The sequence below is a fragment of the Dama dama genome, chromosome 18, assembly GCF_033118175.1.
Source record: "Dama dama isolate Ldn47 chromosome 18, ASM3311817v1, whole genome shotgun sequence".
Lineage (NCBI taxonomy): Eukaryota > Metazoa > Chordata > Mammalia > Artiodactyla > Cervidae > Dama > Dama dama.
The window spans coordinates 83,969,578-83,991,939 of NC_083698.1; the positions used below are offsets into that span (position 1 = coordinate 83,969,578).

At 38.4% G+C, this 22,362-nt stretch overlaps 1 non-coding gene across 1 annotated transcript; it reads right to left on the reverse strand.

The window, feature by feature from the left end:
- Nucleotides 1-21,904: 21,904 nt before the first annotated feature.
- LOC133073238 (small nucleolar RNA U3) lies at nucleotides 21,905-22,110 on the reverse strand. Its single transcript, XR_009696938.1, has one exon. It is a non-coding gene; the product is annotated as a small nucleolar RNA U3 (small nucleolar RNA).
- Nucleotides 22,111-22,362: the final 252 nt, after the last annotated feature.

The following is a 22,362-nucleotide window of genomic DNA, read 5'->3' on the forward strand; positions in this document are numbered from 1 at the left end:
GAAAAATCAAAATAAACTTTGCTCTGAACCCTCTTGCTAGCATGTTTCATACTGACTGATGCTAGAGAGCTCTTCCTTGAGATGGTTCATGATTCCCAGGGGACATTGTATAGTATCCTATGTCATCAAGGAGGAAAAGATTCTTGAGTTGAGTTCATTCTAGTTGCCTAGTTGTCATGCTCATTGGTCAAGCCCATGTGACCTAGTTTAAGTTAGCCTACTTTCTTGCTGTGTGGTAACCTACCTCCATGATCGTCTCAGCCCCAGAAGCAATCTCCAAGGTGCAGAAGACCACAGAGATAGAAGTGGCGTCAGTAGTCTCCTACATCCATTCCCTGTTAGGGGTCATTCCACCTACTGAGATTCTGAGTGGGCATTAAATCCAAGTCCCCATGCACCTCAGGAAATCACCTCTAGGTCTCAATCACCCCCCTTCTTCAATTCCAGATAATAGACCTCTATCCATGCCTCTTCTGTGATAATCTAGTATTATCTTCCTCAGTGGGCCTGAATCCAGAACAGTTTAACTTTATTTCTGAAGAATTCTGTTTGTGTTTTTTGAGCAAAGAAGGGGCAATTGCAATATAAAGGGAGAAAGATCTTACCTTTCCAGCTGCAAGATAGTAAAGGGGATCATCTATTTTACCACAGTGAATAGACAGAAGGGAAAACTAAAAGTAACATTAAGCCACAATCAAAATTTAGCAGCTGATTTAGTGTCTATGTCCACCCCCTCCCAATAATCAGCAGTCTTCCTGAGGGTGGGAGCTACGTTTTCCTCATGGATAGGTCCTCAACTCTCAATATAGTTTTGTTATATGTTATCAATCAATAAATATTGGATCCATGGATTGAGTGTATTGTAGTGTTTTATATATTACTTTCAGAGTAATGTTGGCTTTAAGAACTTTTAGGTGCATTAAAGTGTAAAGTTAGTTGAATAGAACTCAGAAAAATATTTTTGCTCTCCAACCATATCATTTCAATGAATTTTCCTTCTGAGATACAAGGAATATTGCTTGTCAAACATGTAAATTAGAATTTAAGCATTCTGGGACCTCAAATAAAAAAGCTCTGTTTCTTACCCCGGTAAAGTCATTTTATCTTTTTGTGCCACTGTGTCTATTCACAAAATGCAAAGTTAGTAATGTGTTCTGAATTTAGATGAAAAGTACACACTGTTCATTGAAGGCATAAAATTATCTTCAAAAGTGAAATATTTGATGCTGTACACAGACACTTGTACTTTGCTTTTGTTACATATTTAGCAGTGAATTTATATCACTGATAAATATCAAGAACATTTCGTGAGAGAACAAGGAAGTACCTTGGTTACTATGAAGTCAGCAGAGTTCACTTCAAAGCCTGTGTGATTTCACTACCTCTGTTCATAAAATTCCCTCATTTAAAATGTCATTTTAAGCCAACTTTCAACCTTATAGCTAAAGCCCCATGATGCTGCTTCTCCTTCTTTCACTACCTAATAAATATTCACCACCGAAGCTCTGCCACATGTGAGTGATCACAGTCACTCTGATAGAAACTCCTTATGGGACTTGTTATAGACAAATTAGAGAAAAGAGCTTAAACTCAAAAGACCAAATTGACCCACGAAAGTTTATTTATGCAGTATGTATTTATCAAGATATCGTAGGCAAGGAGCTGCTGCAGGCTCTGATGAAAACTATGATTTATCAGTGTTATTTCCAGCTGTGGGATTGCAATTTCCAGATGTGGGAACAACACAAATGCAAATAACTACTTCAGGACATAAAGTGATGAATACTGTAAGAGGAACAGAGTCAAAATGGGTAGTGACAACTTTCAGCTAGAGGACTTGGGCATTTCTCCTCAGAAGAGCCATTGAACTGTGCCTTAGAAAATGGGTTGCGTACCATTTACACAAAGGATGACTAGGAGAGAAGGTATTCCAAATTCAAGGAATGTCTTGAGCAAAGGCACACACTCAGGCCTCCACAAGAAAATCTGCTCCCCCAAACAATAGCAAACATTCATATTTCATCAGTCTTCCTACTTGGGTATATTCAGTGTGTGCTTTTCACTAAAATAATAGAAGACATTATCGTGAAACATACTGTATAACAACTATTTCATATATATTCAGAATTGACCTATAGAAAATATGTCAAGAGTAAATACTACTTTCTGAGTTTTCTTTGATTGCTTTTCACATTTTTCTTGTCAAAGTAAGTTCTTCGTTCAGAACAGCTATTTATTAGTAGTCTCCTGAGAAGCAGAATCAATAGAATGTGTGGATATGTGTATGTGTGTAGATATGTGTGTACATGTGTACATATACATATATCTGTATATACACAGATGGTCAGGTCTCCATATCCACAGATAAGGCGGGCCAACTATTCTTTGTACTAAATCATTTTATTTAAAGGACTTGAATATCCATGAATTTTGGAATCCATGAGGACTTTGGCAATCAAACCTCCATAGATACTAAGGACTGAATTTTTATGTATGTTTACGCATATATACCTATATATACCTTTCATATTGATTCTAGAGAGACAGTTATTTTAAAGAGTTGTCTCATACGATTGTAGGAGCTGGCAAATCTGATATTTAGAAGGCTGGTTGATAAGCTAAGCTGGATACTTTAGCAGGAGTTGCTGTGGTAGTCTTGAGTCTGAAGTCAGCCTAGGGGCAGAATTCCTTCTTTCTTCAGGGAACTTCCGTTTCTTCTCTCAAGGTCTTCAACTATTTGGATGAAGCCCATCTGCATTATGAAGTATAATATGCTTTACACAAACTCTCCTAATTTAAAGAATAATGTCAAAAATGTAAAAATATGTTTTCACAGCAACATCTAGACTAATGTTTGATGAAACAACTGGATACTATAGCTTAGTCAAGTTGCCACAGGAAAGTGATCATCATAGTTACCACAAATCATGAAAACATGGCAGTAATAAAAAGGGATAAACAGTCTTTGCTAGTGATTCATCACAGTTTTGCAAACATTTTTGCACATATAAGGTTAAAAACCCTCTGAGGAAAGAAGGGAACATATTGCTATCAACAGTTTCTAAATGACAAATCTGAGGCCCAGAGAAATTCAGAATCTTAAAGGAGTTAGAAGTGGCACAGTTGGTGTCAGAATGGAACTGATGTCTTATGACTCATTTAATCTTTCCATTGCACTGTCTACTAGTGATCCAATCCAATTTCCTATAACATTTATTTTCTGTAACACTCTCTTGACAATTCTCTCTCTCCAACTAAATTCGAAGATGTACCTTTTTTACAGACAACTCTGTTGTGTCTTATATATAATTGAGTATCAATAAGTGTTTTATAAGAGTGAATTCTGCTACAAATCCTATTTAAGCTGAGTAACAATCTGTTTATATAGCTTATGGTGACAGACTCCTTGGATTAGTTTTAAAGACATGTGGAAGAAACTTGTTGTAGTGACTTGTATAAGGCTGGCAAGTCTGAAAAGCCTAAGTTCTCCATATTATATACTGTGCTGTGGTAAGTTGCTTTAGCCGTGTCCAGCCCTTTGCGACCTCATGGACTGTAGCCCACTAGGCTCCTCAGTCCGTAGATTCTCCAGGCAAGAATACTGGAGTGGGTTACCATGCCATTCTCCAGGGGATCTTCCTGATCCAGGGAAGGAACACACATCTCCTGCATTGCAGGCAGATTCTTTACCACTGAGCCCCCAGGGAAGTCCAAATTCTCCACTCTGTGACAAGCTGGAGGGGTGGAATCGGGTGAGAGATAGGTTCACGAGACAGGGGACATACACATACCTATGGCTGATTCATGTTGATATATGGCAGAAACTAACACAATATTGTGAAGCAATTATCCCCCAGTTAAAAAAAATTTTTTTTTAAAGTAAGGCTTATGAGTTCTGTGAACATGGGCAAATGGCTTAGCTTCTCCAAGGATTGATTTCTTTAGCTGTAAAAATGAAGGTGATACTAGAACCTCAGAAATGTATTGTGTGACTTGAAAGTGTGTTACAACATGTATAATAGGTATAAATAGCTCCATAGCACTCAAGGTACAGAGTTGTCATGGTTCTTTATTTTCTAAATATAGCCATATCCAAATCACAACTTATCAAAGTCAATTTATGAAATCCAGTATAAGTGATTAATTGAGTTTACCCTCACAGGAGCTTACAAAATCCCTGAGGTTTACATATTCTTGGGAAAATCTAGACGGGCCTGGCTCTTGGTCAACAGGGATGGCTACTCTCCTCCTCTGATTCTCAGCAGTAGTTTGGCACTGCTTCTATGCCACATACTGGAGAGGGCCTCCTTGGGTGACCTGACCAATATGTAATTGCAGTGTTTCTCTCTACCAACTCCTTGGCCAAAAACAATTTACTCCAGGTGCTTAAGATGCAGCATTTGAGGATAATTATCACAGGTGTTCAGACATCCATTCTCATATGTGCTGTGCTGTGCTTAGACTCTCTCAGTCCTGTCCGACTCTTTGCAACCCCATGGACTGTAGCCCACCAGGCTCCTCTGTCCATGGGATTCTCCAGGCAAGAATACTGCAGTGGGTTGCCATGTCCTCCTCCAGGGGATCTTCCCAACACAGGGAAAGAACCCAGGTCTCCCTCATTGCAGGCAATTCGTCATCGTTTAAGCGAGCAGGGCTTGTTATCTCCAGAATGCTGAGTCAAACACTCGAAGATTCTACAATCTTCCCCATGTTTCAGTTGGGGAACAACCTCCAGGGTTGGGTCACTCTCCTAAAACCTCCATTTTCGTCTCTTTTGGGACCATGCAGTTTAATCCCTGTATTGGCAGTGGGCTTTGAAATGAGTCCAGAAACTCTCACTCTGAGGCTAAAAGGAATCTAAAATTCAAAGGTGTAGGGCCCTGGTATTACTCCTCGGTGAAAACACAATAGGAAAAAAAAATGATTAATTTATCAATAAATTACAATGATGCAGAGGCAAATCACTCAGCATAGAATAATTGCTCAACATATGTTCCTTTTTATCATGCTATTTGGAAAACTGTAAGTTCACATTGATTATGATCCATTCAACCTTCTGTATCTCAGGAAGCAAAGGTACGGGGCAATGATCCTGGCTTTTGCAGTCACACAGCTCAGGTGTTGACTCCTGGGTCTGCTGTTTATTATCTCTGTGCAGTTAGGTGACTTATATCACTCAGCCTCAGTTTTTCTTCTGTAAAATTAATTGTGTTGGTTAAATGCACCTAACCTACAGCCTTAGGCTTCAGCTGACAAGACGCATAAGTATTTCACATTTCGGGCTTCTCTAGTGGCTCAGTGATAAAGAATCCAGCTGCTGATGCAGGAGACACAGGTTCAGTCCCTGGCCCTGGAAGATCCCCCATGCTATGCAGCAGGTAAGCTTGTGCACCACAACTATTGAGTCTGTGCTTAGGAGCCATAACCCCTGAGCTCTTGCACCACACTACTGAAGCCCGCAGGCCCTAAAGCCTGTGCTCCCCAACAATAGCAGTCAGCTCAATGAGAAGCTTCCCACCACAGCTAGAGAGCAGCCCTTGCTCGCTGCAACTAAAGAAAACTCCGTGCAGCAATAGAGACCCGGCACAGCCAAAAAATAACTGAATAATAAATAAATGTATTATATTTCACATTTATAATAATGTCCCTAACTCTCAAGGCTTTGAGACCATCTCCTCAACAATAAAAACATCAGGTTTTTGATGGCAGCCCTTCCTGGGGGCTCAGATGGTAAAGAATCTGCCTACGACATGGGAGATCTGGGTTTGATCCCTGGGTTGGGAACCCACAGAGGAGGGCATGGCAAGGCACTCTAGTATTCTTGCCTGGAGTGTCCCCATGGATGGAGGAGCCTGGTGGGCTACAGTTCATGGGGCCGCAAAGAGTTGGACAAGATTGAGCGACTAAGCACAGCACAGCACTTCCCACTAATTTAATTGTGTCTGGGAGGCCCTGTGGGTGAGGTTTGCCTTCGGTCACCTGGTTCTCATGTCTCTACTCTTAGCCTCAGGCTGCTGTTTACATGTTTCTCTCCCTTTCTGAGCAGTAGAAAAATTCCTGTCTGGTCTCATGATGAGAGATATTTCAAGTTAATTCCCTAGAACCAGATTTGCAGGTAGGTCTCAGTGCACTCATACCTGGTGAGGAGCAATGTCAGGGAAGGTCATTTGCAGCCTCCTACTGCCACATCCATGCCTCCCTTTGACATTCAGACAAGCTACCAGCTTAGAGCTGTTCTTCTATATCTTCTCAGAACGTCTAAGATCCCTTTCTCCAGGCCAGCCTCCTTCAAAGAATCCCAGGCCCCTCGAATTGTTTGTGGATGTCTGAATACAATCTGTGGATCAGGTTTAAATTCTCACCTACAGATATCCTGGGCCCGGGCAAAACAAGATGTGTGTCAAAACATCTATGTCAGTCCTTAGGAGCACTTTGTGATGGTCGCAAAATCCCTGGGACATTTTGCAACAAGAAGTTGTGCTATTAGGCACAAATAGAGGACCTCATATCATGCTTCAACCTTGACCTGGTCCAAAATATTTCTTAAAGCAACTAGCGTCTTCCACATAGTAAGATCTCAGTAAATAGAAGTCGCTTTCTATCTCCTTTGCTTAAGAACAATTTGATGTATTTGCCAGACAGTTGATTATAAATCATATTTTATCTTTATGCCAAGCAAACTGTTTTTATAGTAATAAAATCGGAGACCCAAAGTCCTCTGGGTCATCTTGTTAAAATAAAGCTCCCCAGGACTTGGGATCTTACTATCAATGTAGTCTACGTGGTTGTCAGCTTAAATGGCTTAGTCAGAAATACAACTAGTGGAATGTACAGTAATTACCAGGGGAAGTTATGGTATTGCACCATGGTAAGAGCCATTTCACCTTGTACCCCAACAAGTAAGAAATTCATACCAAAAAATTGAGCAGAATAAAACTGGCTCCTTGAGTACCATGTGACAGAGACATATAAGGTAAGACATTAGGGTTAAGAGTATAGGGCCAAGAACATAATTAAAACTCTTCCTCAGAACTTACAAGTAAAGTAGGAAGTGAAGTGTTTGGAAGATACACTGCAGGGAAATGAAGCCTCTATAAAGTTTATATTTAGGTGATCTTTGATCTTTTGCCAATGTAAAGAATAAGCACTATTTATTAATACCTATTGGAGAAGGAATCAGCAACCCACTTCAGTATTCTTGCCTGAAAAAAATCCCATGGCACTAAAGAAAAGTCTTAATTTAAACACAGAACAATATGGCTTTAGACATCCTTGGAAAACAGATAATGATTAGTACTGGAAAAGGTGTCCAGGTTGATGAAACTTGAGACTGTTCCTTTTGTTACAAAAGGATTAGGATTCTCGCAAAATCTTTAAAGAACTTGATTAAAAAAACACTTGTATGATATTTATAGTTATAAGCCTTTTACATAGTTACTTGCTTTAAAACAAGCATATGAAGTACTGTTGGCTCTGTTCTATACAAAAAGTAACCGAGGAATAGTTTGCTTAAAAACACAGGGTAAGAAAAGAGCCAGGATTAAAAATCAAATCATCATTATTAAATATAGCTATCATATAAGCTAAAATTCCATTTCTTGGATAATGTAATTTCATTTGAATACAAATGAAAGCATATGTTTACAGAAAAAAATATATATATACTAAAGTTCAAGGCAGTATTATTTTTGCTTTATGATTATGCCAAAGCCTTTGATTGTGTGGATCACAATAAACTGTGGAAAATTCTGAAAGAAATGGGACTACCAGACCACCTGACCTGCCTCTTGAGAAATCTGTATGCAGGTCAGGAAGCAACAGTCAGAACTGGACATGGAACAACAGACTGGTTCCAAATAGGAAAAGGAGTACGTCAAGGCTGTATATTGTCACCCTGCTTATTTAACTTCTATGCAGAGTACATCATGAGAAATGCTGGGCTGGATGAAGCACAAGCTGGAATCAAGACTGCTGGGAGAAATATCAATAACCTCAGATATACAGATGACACCACCCTTATGGCAGAAAGTGAAGAAGAGCTAAAGAGCCTCTTGATGAAAGTGAAAGAGGAGAGTGAAAAGGTTGGCTTAAACCTCAACATTCAGCGAACTAAGATCATGGCATCCAGTCCCATCACTTCATGGCAAATAGATAGGGAAACAGTGGTTGACTTTATTTTTCTGGGCTCCAAAATCACTGCAGATGGTGACTGCAGCCATGAAATTAAAAGATGCTTACTCCTTGGAAGGAAAGTCAAGACCAACCTAGACAGCATATTAAGAAGCAGAGACATTACTTTGCCAACAAAGGTCCGTCTGGTCAAGGCTATCGTTTGTTTTTTTTTTTTTTTTTTGGGTTTTGTCATACATTGATATGAATCAGCCATAGATTTACACGTATTCCCCATCCCGATCCCCCCTCCCACCTCCCTCTCCACCCGATTCCTCTGGGTCTTCCCAGTGCACCAGGCCCGAGCACTTGTCTCATGCATCCCACCTGGGCTGGTGATCTGTTTCACCATAGATAGTATACATGCTGTTCTTTTGAAACATCCCACCCTCACCTTCTCCCACAGAGTTCAAAAGTCTGTTCTGTACTTCTGTGTCTCTTTTTCTGTTTTGCATATAGGGTTATCATTACCATCTTTCTAAATTCCATATATATGTGTTAGTATGCTGTAATGTTCTTTATCTTTCTGGCTTACTTCACTCTGTATAAGGGGCTCCAGTTTCATCCATCTCATTAGGACTGGTTCAAATGAATTCTTTTTAATGGCTGAGTAATATTCCATGGTGTATATGTACCACAGCTTCCTTATCCATTCATCTGCTGATGGGCATCTAGGTTGCTTCCATGTCCTGGCTATTATAAACAGTGCTGCAATGAACATTGGGGTGCATGTGTCTCTTTCAGATCTGGTTTCCTCACTGTGTATGCCCAGAAGTGGGATTGCTGGGTCATATGGCAGTTCTATTTCCAGTTTTTTAAGAAATCTCCACACTGTTTTCCATAGCGGCTGTACTAGTTGGCATTCCCACCAACAGTGTAAGAGGGTTCCCTTTTCTCCACACCCTCTCCAGCATTTATTGCTTGTAGACTTTTGGATAGCAGCCATCCTGACTGGCGTGTAATGGTACCTCATAATGGTTTTGATTTGCATTTCTCTGATAATGAGTGATGTTGAGCATCTTTTCATGTGTTTGTTAGCCATCTGTATGTCTTCTTTGGAGAAATGTCTGTTTAGTTCTTTGGCCCATTTTTTGATTGGGCCATTTATTTTTCTGGAATTGAGCTTCAGGAGTTGCTTGTATATTTTTGAGATTAATCCTTTGTCTGTTTCTTCATTTGCTATTATTTTCTCCCAATCTGAGGGCTGTCTTTTCACCTTACTTATAGTTTCCTTTGTAGTGCAAAAGCTTTTAAGTTTCATTAGGTCCCATTTGTTTAGTTTTGCTTTTATTTCCAATATTCTGGGAGGTGGGTCATAGAGGATCTTGCTGTGGTTTATGTTGGAGAGTGTTTTGCCTATGTTCTCCTCTAGGAGTTTTATAGTTTCTGGTCTTACATTTAGATCTTTAATCCATTTTGAGTTTATTTTTGTGTATGGTGTTAGAAAGTGTTCTAGTTTCATTCTTTTACAAGTGGTTGACCAGTTTTCCCAGCACCGCTTGTTAAAGAGGTTGTCTTTTTTCCATTGTATATGCTTGCCTCCTTTGTCAAAGATAAGGTGTCCATAGGTTCGTGGATTTATCTCTGGGCTTTCTATTCTGTTCCATTGATCTATATTTCTGCCTTTGTGCCAGTACCGTACTGTCTTGATGACTGTGGCTTTGTAGTAGAGTCTGAAGTCAGACAGGTTGATTCCTCCAGTTCCATTCTTCTTTCTCAAGATTACTTTGGCTATTTGAGGTTTTTTGTATTTCCATACAAATTGTGAAATTCTTTGGTCTAGTTCTGTGAAAAATACCGTTGGTAGCTTGATAAGGATTGCATTGAATCTATAGATTGCTTTGGGTAGAATAGCCATTTTGACAATATTGATTCTTCCAATCCATGAACACGGTATGTTTCTCCATCTGTTTGTGTCCTCTGTGATTTCTTTCATCAGTGTTTTATAGTTTTCTATGTATAGGTCTTTTTTTTTTCTTTAGGTAGATATACTACTAAGTATTTTATTCTTTTTGTTGCAATGGTGAATGGTATTGTTTCCTTAATTTCTCTTTCTGTTTTTTCATTGTTAGTATATAGGAATGCAAGGGATTTCTGTGTGTTAATTTTATATCCTGCAACTTTACTATATTCATTGATTAGCTCTAGTAATTTTCTGGTAGAGTCTTTAGGGTTTTCTATGTAGAGGCTCATGTCAAGGCTATCGTTTTTACAGTAGTCATGTATGGATGTGAGAGTTGGACTATAAGGAAAGCTGTGTGCCAAAGCATTGATGCTTTTGAACTGTGGTGTTGGAGAAGACTCTTGAGAGTCCCTTGGACTTCAAAGAGATCCAACCAGTCCATTCTAAAGGAGATCAATCCTGAGTGTTCATTGGAAGGACTGGTGTTGAAGCTGAAACTCCAATATTTTGGCCACCTGATGCAAAGTACTGACTCATTTGAAAAGACCCTGATGTTGGGAAAGATTGGGGGCAGGAGGAGAAGGGGATGACAGAGGATGAGATGGTTGGATGGCATCAGTGACGCAAAAGACTTTAGTTTAAGTAAACTCTGGGAGTTGGTGATGGACAGGGGGGCCTGGTGTGCTGCAGTCCATGGGGTCGCAAAGAGTCAGACACGACTTAGCGACTGAACTGAACTGATGGACAAACTTTGAAAACACTTTGCTGATTGAAAGAAGCCAATAACAGACTGCATGTGATATGATTCCATTCACATAAAATGTCCCAAATAGGCAAAGCTGCAGAGATAGAGAGTTGATCAGTGGTTGCTTCGGGTGAGTGGAATGGGAAGTAGGTGTGAGGTGGGGAAAGTAAAGCTAATGAGTAACAAATTTAAAAAAAAATTTGGTTCAAGATTTGAACTTTCAGCTCCTGGTCTAAGCTACATTTCTTGACCCCCAAAACCTGGTATCTAGAACTTCTTGAATAGTATAAAATACTTTTAGTTTGGATATGCCCAGGGGTGGGAAAGTGAGGTGAAAATAGTCCCTTCAAGGAGACTGGCTTCATGAGTCTCAATTATAAATGGATGTGTGACATGTTGTATAAAGTTGCAACATCTATTTGCTTTGACTATTCCTGTATCTTCCTTTATTGTAGATCAGGTCTACCACTGTCCTTTACTACTGAACATCACAGAAAAAGAAGGGATTAAAGTATCAGAGTAGGGTATTCCAGAACAGGTTCATTACATTGTTGCTCTGTTTAACTAATTTCACCTATCAATGAGGTGATCAACTAGGACTCCAAACTTTATTTCTCAAGAAGCTGTGAAAAATTAATAAACAGAAACATCAATTAAATAGAGTTGGGAGACCAGAAAGGAGCTCTCACACCCTGCAGAGATAACACAGCCTTTGGGTAAGAGAAGACTCCTCTTGTTTCCTGGCATGGACTCAGCCAATGAAAAGCCATGGACTCTGTTTACTAGAGCTCTGCCAACTGCCTTTCCCCCTCTATTGGCTTGCTCTGGTTGCAGACCCTGAATTCGTATTCTTACTGATACCAAACAAGCCTATCTTTGCTGAAGAAATATCTGGCAGAAGTAATTTATTTCAGGCTAACAAAGCAATCGTCAAGCTGCGAGAAAATGTCAGCTATATAAATGGGGCACAGATATTTGAAAACTGAAAATATTTGTTGTTCTTCTTTTGTCAAAAAATCTCACCATTAGTTTCTGATACTGACCAATAAACAGATGTGAAGAAGGGACCTCTGCTGACTCTATACTATTAAAGTACTAAGTGAATTGGAGACCTGTACTCAGGGCCTTAGGCTAGCAAATTTTTTAAACTTACCAAGACACTGGGCTCTTTGATAGTAATAGTGTCAGGTTGGTTGTAAACCACCCTCTCATCATTACCAAAGGCCACTGTCATTGACTCAGGATTCCTCAGGTTCTGGTGAGCAGCTACCAATCAGAAATAATAAGGGGAAAAGTTTTTAAAAAAAGTCATACACCCTCTATTTGTCCCTGTTTTCTAAGAAGTGGATTTCATTCCTCAGGTCTCAATTTCAAAGCTCTTAGAAGCTTTTATTTGGAAGTCTGATTATATCTATAGCAATTATCACAATTTTTAAATATTTTCCACAACTATGCATTTCTTAATAAATAAATCTCCAAATTCTCCTGTCATTCTTACCCACCAGGTGGTGCTACCTACATTTACTAAAGACTCAATTTCTGAACTAACTTTTTACAGTAGGTTCAATTCTCTGTGTTAATATTCAAATTTGCAAACTTCTGTTATTCAAGACTTATAATGAAATAAGAAATTTTGTAAATGGAACCCAGTTGTAGTTGAAAACCTGGTTGCAACACATTCAGATGTTTAACTCTGAAGTCATTCTTGTATATTTAAACCAGAAGTAAGGCCAAAGTTTAAGGGCAAGCTGTGGTGATGGAAACCATGCAACCAGCAGACTCCACTCTTCTACTTGTGTGGTGTCTTATTCCTGACAGGTGTAAGAGCAGATGTCTTCTCATTCCATAAACACTGCTTCATTATAAAACACACATGATATTACCTACAATGATCTTAGAATATAACTTAGCCTTTAATAAACTTCTAAAAATCTTGAAGTATTCTTCCTTGACCACGATATGTAAAGCAGTCTCTAAAACAAGGGTAATAGTGTTTATCCTGAATTTAAAGGCAACTCTGGAAATGAAAGAGCTGAAGTTAGGAAGAAGCAGGATGTTGGATATTTGAATTATGTTCAAAGGAGGAAGCAGATCACACCTATTTGCTCTCCTGCATTTCCTGGTCACTTTGGGTAGATGAGTCCAAAGAACTAGTTCTGACCAGTAAAATACTAACGGATGTAAGTGTATTATTTGAAACGCCTTTGCAAGTGGATTGTTTTCCTCTTGCCCTAACAGAACACCTGAGGAAGTTGCATGCTCACGCTGGAGCAGCTACAGAGGGGCGGTAGCTCCTCTGGCCTGTGTCTCTGAATGATCGTGTGGTGCAGAAAGTCAGCCAACTCATATGGGAGATGCAGTGTGGACAAAACATAAACTTGTGTTAAACAGATTTTGGGGTTGATCATCACCTTTGAGCACGTGCCCAGATAATTTCAGCTTTCAGCAAATGTGTTCTGCTCTCTTACATCTTTCCTAACCAATACATGACTTGAATCCATTTCAGATTATTTACCTTTGGGGCTCTTTTTAGGGCCCCTAAATCTAATCAACTTAGATTTTGAGTTGATCTGTACTCATCAGTATTACACATCAGGAAGATCCCCTGGAGAAGGAAATGGCAACCTACTCCAGTGTTCTTGCCTGGAGAATCCCATCAACAGAGGAGCCTGGCAGGCCATGGTCCATAGTGCTGCAGAGAGTCGGACATGACTGAAGCGACTAAGCACGCACGAAGCGCGCATTTGTATTACAAACTGCATTGGAATCCTTAACTTTCATTCTTTCAATTTCTTCTCTTTGCAAGGATTAACCCACAAAAATTTCAAAAAAAGGAATTTTAGTTTGACCTTGGTAGATAGAATTGGTTGAAATCCCAATGAGGTCATTTTATAATTTGTGTTACATAATCTTGGTGAGCATCAGTTATCTCTTTTCTAAATAGAATCAATAAGAGTACCAATCTTAGAAGTTTGATGTGAGCATTGGTTAAATTAGATAATAAATATATTTTGAGTACTTTTAAAAGTAAATAATATAATTTTCTTTTTGACTTTTCTGAATTCATGATTTTACCTTGCTGTTAAGAAAGTTTCCATCTGTGCAGGCTGAATCTAAAGTTTGTTATGTGAGGAATACAAATAGAATAAATTAAAATTCTGCTTCTGACATATACATTTGATCATACAATAAGATGACAGCCTTATAAACTTGTAGGGCTCAATCTACTTGATGGAGCAATCTTACCCCTTCTACCTGTGACGGCAGCCAGGCCCTCTCTGGGGTAAAACTCACCACTTTGAAATGAAGGGTAATTATGGGGAGAAGAGAAGAGTAAGAGAGTGAAGAAAGCGATGTCTCTCACACTTTTCCCTCTCTGGGTTGGGGTTCCCGTCTGGAGCTGGGCATTCTCTAAGAGAGAGGAACACCCAGAGTGGAGACATTCACTGTAACCCTCTACTCTCTACCTGAGGCTCTGGGAGGAAGCAAACACGCGGGCGGTCATATCCCAACCTGACAGTGAACCAAGGTCAGGAGGAAGAAGGCCTGGAGCTTTAGGCTTCCTGTGTTGCCTTTGAGCTTATATAAGGTAAACTGACCCCAAGAAATTAAACATTGGCCTGGAGAGCTTTCAGCAGCATCCTGATGGAGTAAGAAATTCCACTGAAACCAGAAGAGGCAGAGGACATGACACGCAAGGCCCCTGATCTTTCCCTGCTGAGATGAGGTTGTATAAGCTGCTCCCACATTGTTATTGTTCAGTTGCTAAGTCATGTCTTGCTCATTGACACCCCATGGACTGCAGCACAACAGGCTTCCCTGTCCTTCACTGTCTCCTGGAGTTTGCTGAAACTCATGTCCGTTGAGTCAGTGATGTCATCCAACTATCTCATACTCTGTCATCCCCTTATCCTTCTGCCTCAATCTTTCCCAGCATCAGGGTCTTTTCCAGTGAGTTGGCTCTTTGCATCAGGTAGCCAAAGTATTGGAGTTTCAGCCTCAATATCAGTCCTTCCAATGAAAATTCAGGGCTGATTTCCTTTGGGATTGACTGATTTGATTTCCTTGCGGTCCAAGGGACACTCAAGAGTCTTCTCCAGCACCACAGTTTGAAAACATCAATTTGCTGCTCAGCTTTCTTTATGGTCCAGCTCATACATCCCTACATGACTACTGGAAAAATGATATCTTTGACTATATGGACCTTTGTGGACAAAGTCATATCTCTGCTTTTTAACATGCTGTCTAGATTTGTCATACCTTTCCTTCCAAGGAGAAAGTGTCTTTTAATTTCCTGGCTAGAGTCACTGTCCACAGAGATTTTGAAACCCAAGAAAATAAGGTCTGTCACTGTTCCCATCGTTTCCCCATCTATTTGCCATGTAGTGATGGGACTGGATGCTATGATCTCAGTTTTTTGAATGTTGAGTTTTAAACCAGCTTTTTCACTCTCCTCTTTCACTTTCATCAAGAGGCTCTTTAGTTCCTCTTCACTTTCTGCCATAAGGGTTGTGTCATCTGCATATCTGAGGTTATTGATATTTCTCCCAGCAATCTTGATTCCTTCTTTGCTTCAACTAGCTTGGCATTTTGCATGACGTACTCTGCAGAGAAGTTAAATAAGCAGGGTGACAATATACAGCCTTGACCTACTCCTTTCCCAATATTGAATTAATCATGGATGTTCCATATCCAGTTCTAACTGTTGCTTCTTGACCTGCATACAGATTTATCAGGAGACAGGTCAGGTGGTCTGGTATTCCAATCTCTTTATGAATTTTCCACAGTTTGTCATGATCTGCACAAAGGTTTTAGCACAGTCAATGACGCAGAGGTAGATGTTTTTCTGGAACTCCTTTGTTTTTTCTGTGATCCCACGGGTGATGGCAATTTTATCTCTGGTTCCTCTGTTTTATCTAAATCCAGCTTGTGTATTTGGAAGTTCTCGGTTCATGTACTGTGAAGCCTAGTTTGAAGGATTTTGAGCATTACCTTGCTAGCATGTGAGATGGGTGCAGTTGTGTGGTAGTTTGAACATTCTCTGGCATTGCCTTTCTTTGGGATTAGAATGAAAACTGACCTTTTTCAGTCCTGTGGCCACTGTTGAGTTTTCCAAATTTGCTGACATACTGAGAGCAGCACTGTAGCAGCATGTTCTTTTAGGATTTGAAATAGCTCAACTGGAATTCTATCACCTCCATTAGCTTTGTTCATTGTATTGCTTCCTAAGGCCCACTTGACTTTACAGTCCAGGATGTACCCCTGCATGAAAGGACATCATCCTTAGGGAAGAGACGGAAGAAAGATGGAGACCAGATAAGACTTTTACTCTATAGAAAAAAACATATTTTAAAAGATGTTGGATTTTAATGGAACTGGATAGTTAAAGTTTTTCTTATTCAGATGTAGGGAATTCAAATTGAAAACCAAAGTATTTGTAGACAAAGCAATTACACTTTACATAATTTACTTAAGATAATAAGTACATTCATAAATGAACATATATGTGTAAAATGTATATATTGTATTTGTGAAATGTATATAATATATATTACATAGTGCAGCTTAAAATTATGAGCTTTCTCTTTACATAAAATAATGAACACAGTACTCAAAATAAGTGCTTAATAAGTTTTCCCTTTTCTTTTATCTCCACATCTAATCCAGCAGGAAATCTTGTTGGTTTTCTTGTTAAATATGTGTTGAATGTTTCTTTCTCCCTTTCTTCATGATATAAATTTAATGAAAACCAATTGGATTTCTGCATTTAACTTCCTAATAGTCCCTCATTCATTCTGTATTTCCCCCAGAAGTCAATGTAATCTTTTAAAAACCTAAAGGTAACCCTGTCAATTCCTTGCTTAAAACCTTTGGATGATTTTCCATTAATCTTGGAATAAAATCCAAACCCATCACTTCATCAGCAAAGCCCTGCATGGGTTGTTCTCTGCCTGCCTCTCTAACTTCATCTTTCACCACTCTCCTCCTCCCTCCCTCAGCTCAGACCATACAGGACTCTGCTGTTTCTCAGTCTTGTTTCTTGTGTCTGGAATTCTCTTTCTCTGGATCTTTGCAAGACTAGCTGCCTCACAGTCCACAGATCTCATCTCCAATACCTCTTCTGACTTTCCTGACTATCCTTCTCATTCTTTATCATATGTTTATCTCCATTATAACATTTATCAGGATCCATAACTATTTTCATTTTTAAATTCTGCTTGCCTGTTTGTTGTCAGCAGACTATAAGCTCCGTGGGAGCAGAAATCCTGTCTATTCACTGTTGTATCTTCATAATCCAGTACCATTAGCTGTACGTAGAAGAGTTCAAGAAATATTTCCTGAAAGGAAGAAGAGGGAAGGAAAAAAGAACAGAAGGAAGAAAGAAAGTAAGGGAGGGAGCCAGAAAGGAAGGAAAGAAAGATGTGGGTAACAAATGAATGCTCCCAAGGCCAAATCATTAATAAAGTTCATTATGATGAATATAATATATATTAACCTATTTTCTGCTATATAATTCAATAACAAACCACTTATTATTTATAACAAAATTAGCATAGATGTTTTCTACAATCATTGCATATTCTGAACTAATTCCACAGGAAAGTTTATTAATCTTGGTTATTAAATTGTTTTACCAAATTTGAAAGGCAATTCACTGTGTACTATACTTCTAGTCATGAAATATTTCCAGCTTCTTTCCTTCAGGTAAATGGTAGAGGTCTACTTTCTGGTCCCTGTTTTGGTTGGGTGGGGCCATGTGATTAGTTCTAGCTAATGGGTAATGAGTTGTAACGGAAGTGGTGTGTGTCATTCCCAAACTGGAGCATATAATTACATATACAAATTCTTTCAAAGATTTCCTTCCCCTCAAGGTGTTACCATGTCCTGGTGGGAGGGGTCGAGGGTGGGAGGGATGTTCAAGTGGGATGGGAAATGGGTAAACCTATGGCTGATTCATGTTGATGGTTGGTAGAAACCAACACAATACTGTAAAGCAATTTTCCTTCTATTAAAAAGAAATGGATAAAAAAATAACAATGGAAATGAGAAAACCTAAGAGAAACTCAGAAGTCTAGGACTTAGAGAAGGTGGTCAGGGTAGGGCTCACTGGGAGAGGGAAGAACAGGCAAAATCTTGAGGGACATGTGGGACTGATCCCAGCAGATTTGTGAGGGAAGAGCCCTTCAAGCTGGAAAGGGATTCTCAACGTTTTGGTCTTGGGTCTGTTTTACACTCTTCAAGTTTGCTGAGTTTTTGTTCTGTAGTTGACATTTTACATCCCATGAAAGGGTCCTTGAAACTTACAGTGATTCCTGGGGCATCCCTTGAGAATTGCTGCTTGAGTGAAGGCTCTGAGGAAGACACTTGACGGGTCTGTTGTAATGACTCCAAGAGTGCCCAATGTGACTACAGAGATTGATGCTGGGGAGAGTCAGGAGAGGGAATCAGAGGTAGGTAACTGCATCCCAATCATGTAGAGCCTTCCAGGATCATAAAAAACCTTAAGTTTTACACTGAGACACATGGGGCATCACTGAAGAGCTTTGAGGACAATAGGGGTATGATCTGACTTACGGTTATAAGAGGACATGGTGGTTGCCATGTTGCACTAGACTGGAGAACTCAGGAGTGGAAGTTGGCAGACTTGTAAGAGACTTACAGTCATTCAGAGGTGAGGTATCCACATTTATCAGTTAACTCTAAATATATAAGTCGGCTCATTCCAAACTCCCTTCATATTGTTAAAGTGCTGCCACTTCTCTTTGACTGATTTACATTCAATGTATTCTCTTCTCTTCCTTTCCCTTAATAGCCTTACATAAAGATGCTATTTCTTAATTGCACATTTCCTGTAATCTTTTTATTAAAATGCAAGAAAAAAATCACTTATTTTCCTAGCTCCATTTTAGCTAATATTTTTAATTCCTTACTCCTTTATCAGCAAACTCTTTTCTCAAGATATTTGGAAACATACAAAACTTTGAAAGGGAATTATGAATCCTTTTGTTAACATTTTTGTTACCATTTTTAAATTAATTCATTTCAGCACCATGTTTTCGTTCTTTAAGTGTTTTTTTTTTTAATGACACATTTACCTATAATGAATGTCTTGCATTTTCAACCTTGTTTCCTTGACTTCAATTCCAATATGAATTTTTTTCTGAACACATTTTTTTGGTACACAAATTCCTTATAAAGTAAAAATAGAAATTCCTTTTCTTTTGGTACTTAAAAAGTCAAAAAAGTCTATCATCTGTATGATTTAATTAGTTTGTAGTCACTCTTGTTTCTCTGCATTTAAAAAGTTCCTTCCAGTGTAATACTCACCTAGTTGAAATCTCAATATTATTTTTTTTTCATTTATTTTTATTAGTTGGAGGCTAATCACTTTACAATACTGCAGTGGGTCTTGTCATACATTGACATGAATCAGCCATGGATTTACATGTATTCCCCATCCAGATCCCCCCTCCCACCTCCCCCTCTACCCAATCCCTCTAGGTCTTCCCAGTGCACCAGGCCCAAGCACTTGTCTCATGCATCCCACCTGGGCTGGTGATCTGTTTCACTATAGATAATATACATGTTTCGATGCTGTTCTCTCGAAACATCCCACCCTCACCTTCTCCCACAGAGTCCAAAAGTCTGTTCTGTACATCTGTGTCTCTTTTTCTGTTTTGCATATAGGGTTATCATTACCAACTTTCTAAATTCCATATATATGTGTTAGTATGCTGTAATGTTCTTTATCTTTCTGTCTTACTTCACTCTGTATAATGGGCTCCAGTTTCATCGATCTTATTAGAACTGATTCAAATGAATTCTTTTTAATGGCTGAGTAATATTCCATGGTGTATATGTACCACAGCTTCCTTATCCATTCATCTGCTGATGGGCATCTAGGTTGCTTGAAACATAATTTATTAGCCAGCTTTGTTTTCTATGTGTATTTAATCCTGTTGAAGAATAAGTTCACATTTTCCTTTACCCACCACTCATAACCTGTCCCTTGTTGGCTCATGAAGATGTGGTGAGTTTAGGCATTTACTTATATTATTTCTCATTCAGTTTTTGCTTCCATATTGAGGTATTAGAAAAAAATCTTATTAAACCTTCAAAAATATTTTAAAACTTTAAAAAAAATTGAGGAATAATAACATACAACATTATATTACCTTCAGGTATATAGCATAATGATTTGGCATTGACTACATTGCCAGATGGTGTCCATCTTAAGTCTAGTTAATTATTTGTCACCATACATTGTTTTCAAAAATTTTTCTTGTGATAACTTCTATGGTTTAATCTCTTAGCAACGTTCAGTTATGAAATACAGTGTTGTTAAGTATGGTCACTGTGTACCTCACACCCCCGTGGATTATTTATTCCATGACCGGCAGTTTGTATCTTCTGACTCCCTTTGCCCATTTCTCCCACTTCCTCCCTCCCACTGCCCGAGCTGGCAACCACCTATCTGGTTCTCTGTGTGTATCACCTTGGTTTTTCTTAGATTCCTCATTCAAGTGAGCTTCTGTTGTATTTGACTTTCTCTGTCTGATTTATTTCACTTGATGTAATCCCCTCAAGATCCATCCATGTTGTTGCAAATGGCAAGATTTCACTTTGTATAGCTAAATAATATTTCATTGTATATACATATGTTTGCGTGTATCACATTACTTGAGCCATTTATCCATTAATGGGCATTTATGTTGTTTCCATATCTTCGTTATTGCAAATGACACTTCAATGAACATGGGAGTGCATATATCTTTTCAAGTTAGGCATTTTTGTTTTCTTTACATAAATACCCAGAAGTGGAATTGCTATATCATGTGATAGTCCTATTTTTAATTTTTGAGTAAACTCTATACTGCTTTCCATAGTGGCTACACCAATTTACACTTCCATATTTAGTATCCAAGCTCCCTTTTCAATCATCTCCTCCCTTGCCAACACTTATTATTTCTTATCTTTTAAATAATAGCCATTCTAACAGGTGTCAGGTTTCATTGTCAGTTTGATTTTCATTTCCTAATGATTTGTGATATTGAGCATGTTTTCATGTAAGTAATGGTCTTCTTAATGTCTCCTTTGTAAAATGTTTATTTAGTTCCTCTGCCTATTTTAAAATCAGATTGTTTGTTTTTTTGTCACTGAGTTGTGTGAGTTCTTTATATATTTTGAATATTAACTATTGATCCAGTATATGATTTGCAAATATTTTCTCCCATTCAGTAGGTTACCTTTTAATTTTGTTGATAGTTTCCTTTGCTGTGCAGAAGCTTTACTTTGATGTAGTTTTACTTTATTTTTGCATTTGTTGCCTTTATTTTTAGTATCAAATCCCCCAAAATCATTGGCAAGATAGATGTCAAGAAGCTTACTACTTATGTTTTCTTCTAGAAGTTTTATGGTTTCAAGTCTTTAGTCCATTCTGAGATAATTTTTGTGTGTAGTATAAGATAGTGGTCCAATTTCACTCTTTTGCATGTGGCTGTTTGGTTTTCCCAATACCATTTATTGAAGAGATTATCTTTTCTCTATTGTATATTCTTGACTCCGTTCTCATAAAGTAATTGACTATATGGGTATGAGCTTATTTCTGGGTTCTCTATTCTGTTCCATCAATTTATGTGTCCAAAACAATTATTTCTTAAATTTAAGTGGAATTGAGTGGGGTTGGGGCAGTTTGGTAGTTAATCCAGAAAAGGAATTTTGGTGTATTCTATATAAATGGACCTTAGCATTCTCTTAAAAATAAATGAAATATTTCAGTGTGCTCATTAACTGGAACCAAAGATTATATGAAGCCTTTCCTCTCATGAGAAGAAAGAGTAAAAAAGTACAAATTGGTTTATTGAAGATAAGTAACAATTCTCTAGTTAAATTTTAAAATATAAAAAACCTTAGTTTTATTTCTAAACTGTTAAATTCTCATAAATAATAAAGTTAATAAATAAAATTATATCAACTGATGTCACCAATTTTATTGTTTTGATTTTACATTTTTTGTAATTTCATATTCTTCCAGTTTGTAGGCGAATTACAAAGTACTTTGAAACTTCTTTTTCGTTCTTTATTTTACTCAGGCAGTGTCCTCTCCCTCTTGCTCCCCAAAGGAAGAGAAGAATGATCATCAATGGCAAATGACAGTTGTAGAACCAACACCAAAAAGAAGCTTCACACTCAGGAGGGAACACTAAGCTTGCTAGGGTTTTGGGTGCTCTTCACATTCAGAGAAACTTCTTTCATAATGAGCTATAGAAATAATCCCTGAAAACATAGTTTGAAATTTCTATTTTTAGTGCAGACACTTCCTGACTTACAGAGGTTCGACGATTTTTCTTTTTTATTTTGGTTCGACGACTTTTCAACTTTACGTGAGGCAAAAGCAGTATTCATCCAACGGAAACCATACTTCAGATTTTGAATCCTGATATTTTCCCGGGGCAGGTAATTTGTCCTACTTCCTCTCTTGTGAGGCTGGACAGCTGCAGTGCCACAGCTTCCAGTCGACCACACAATCACAGGTGTAAACAAC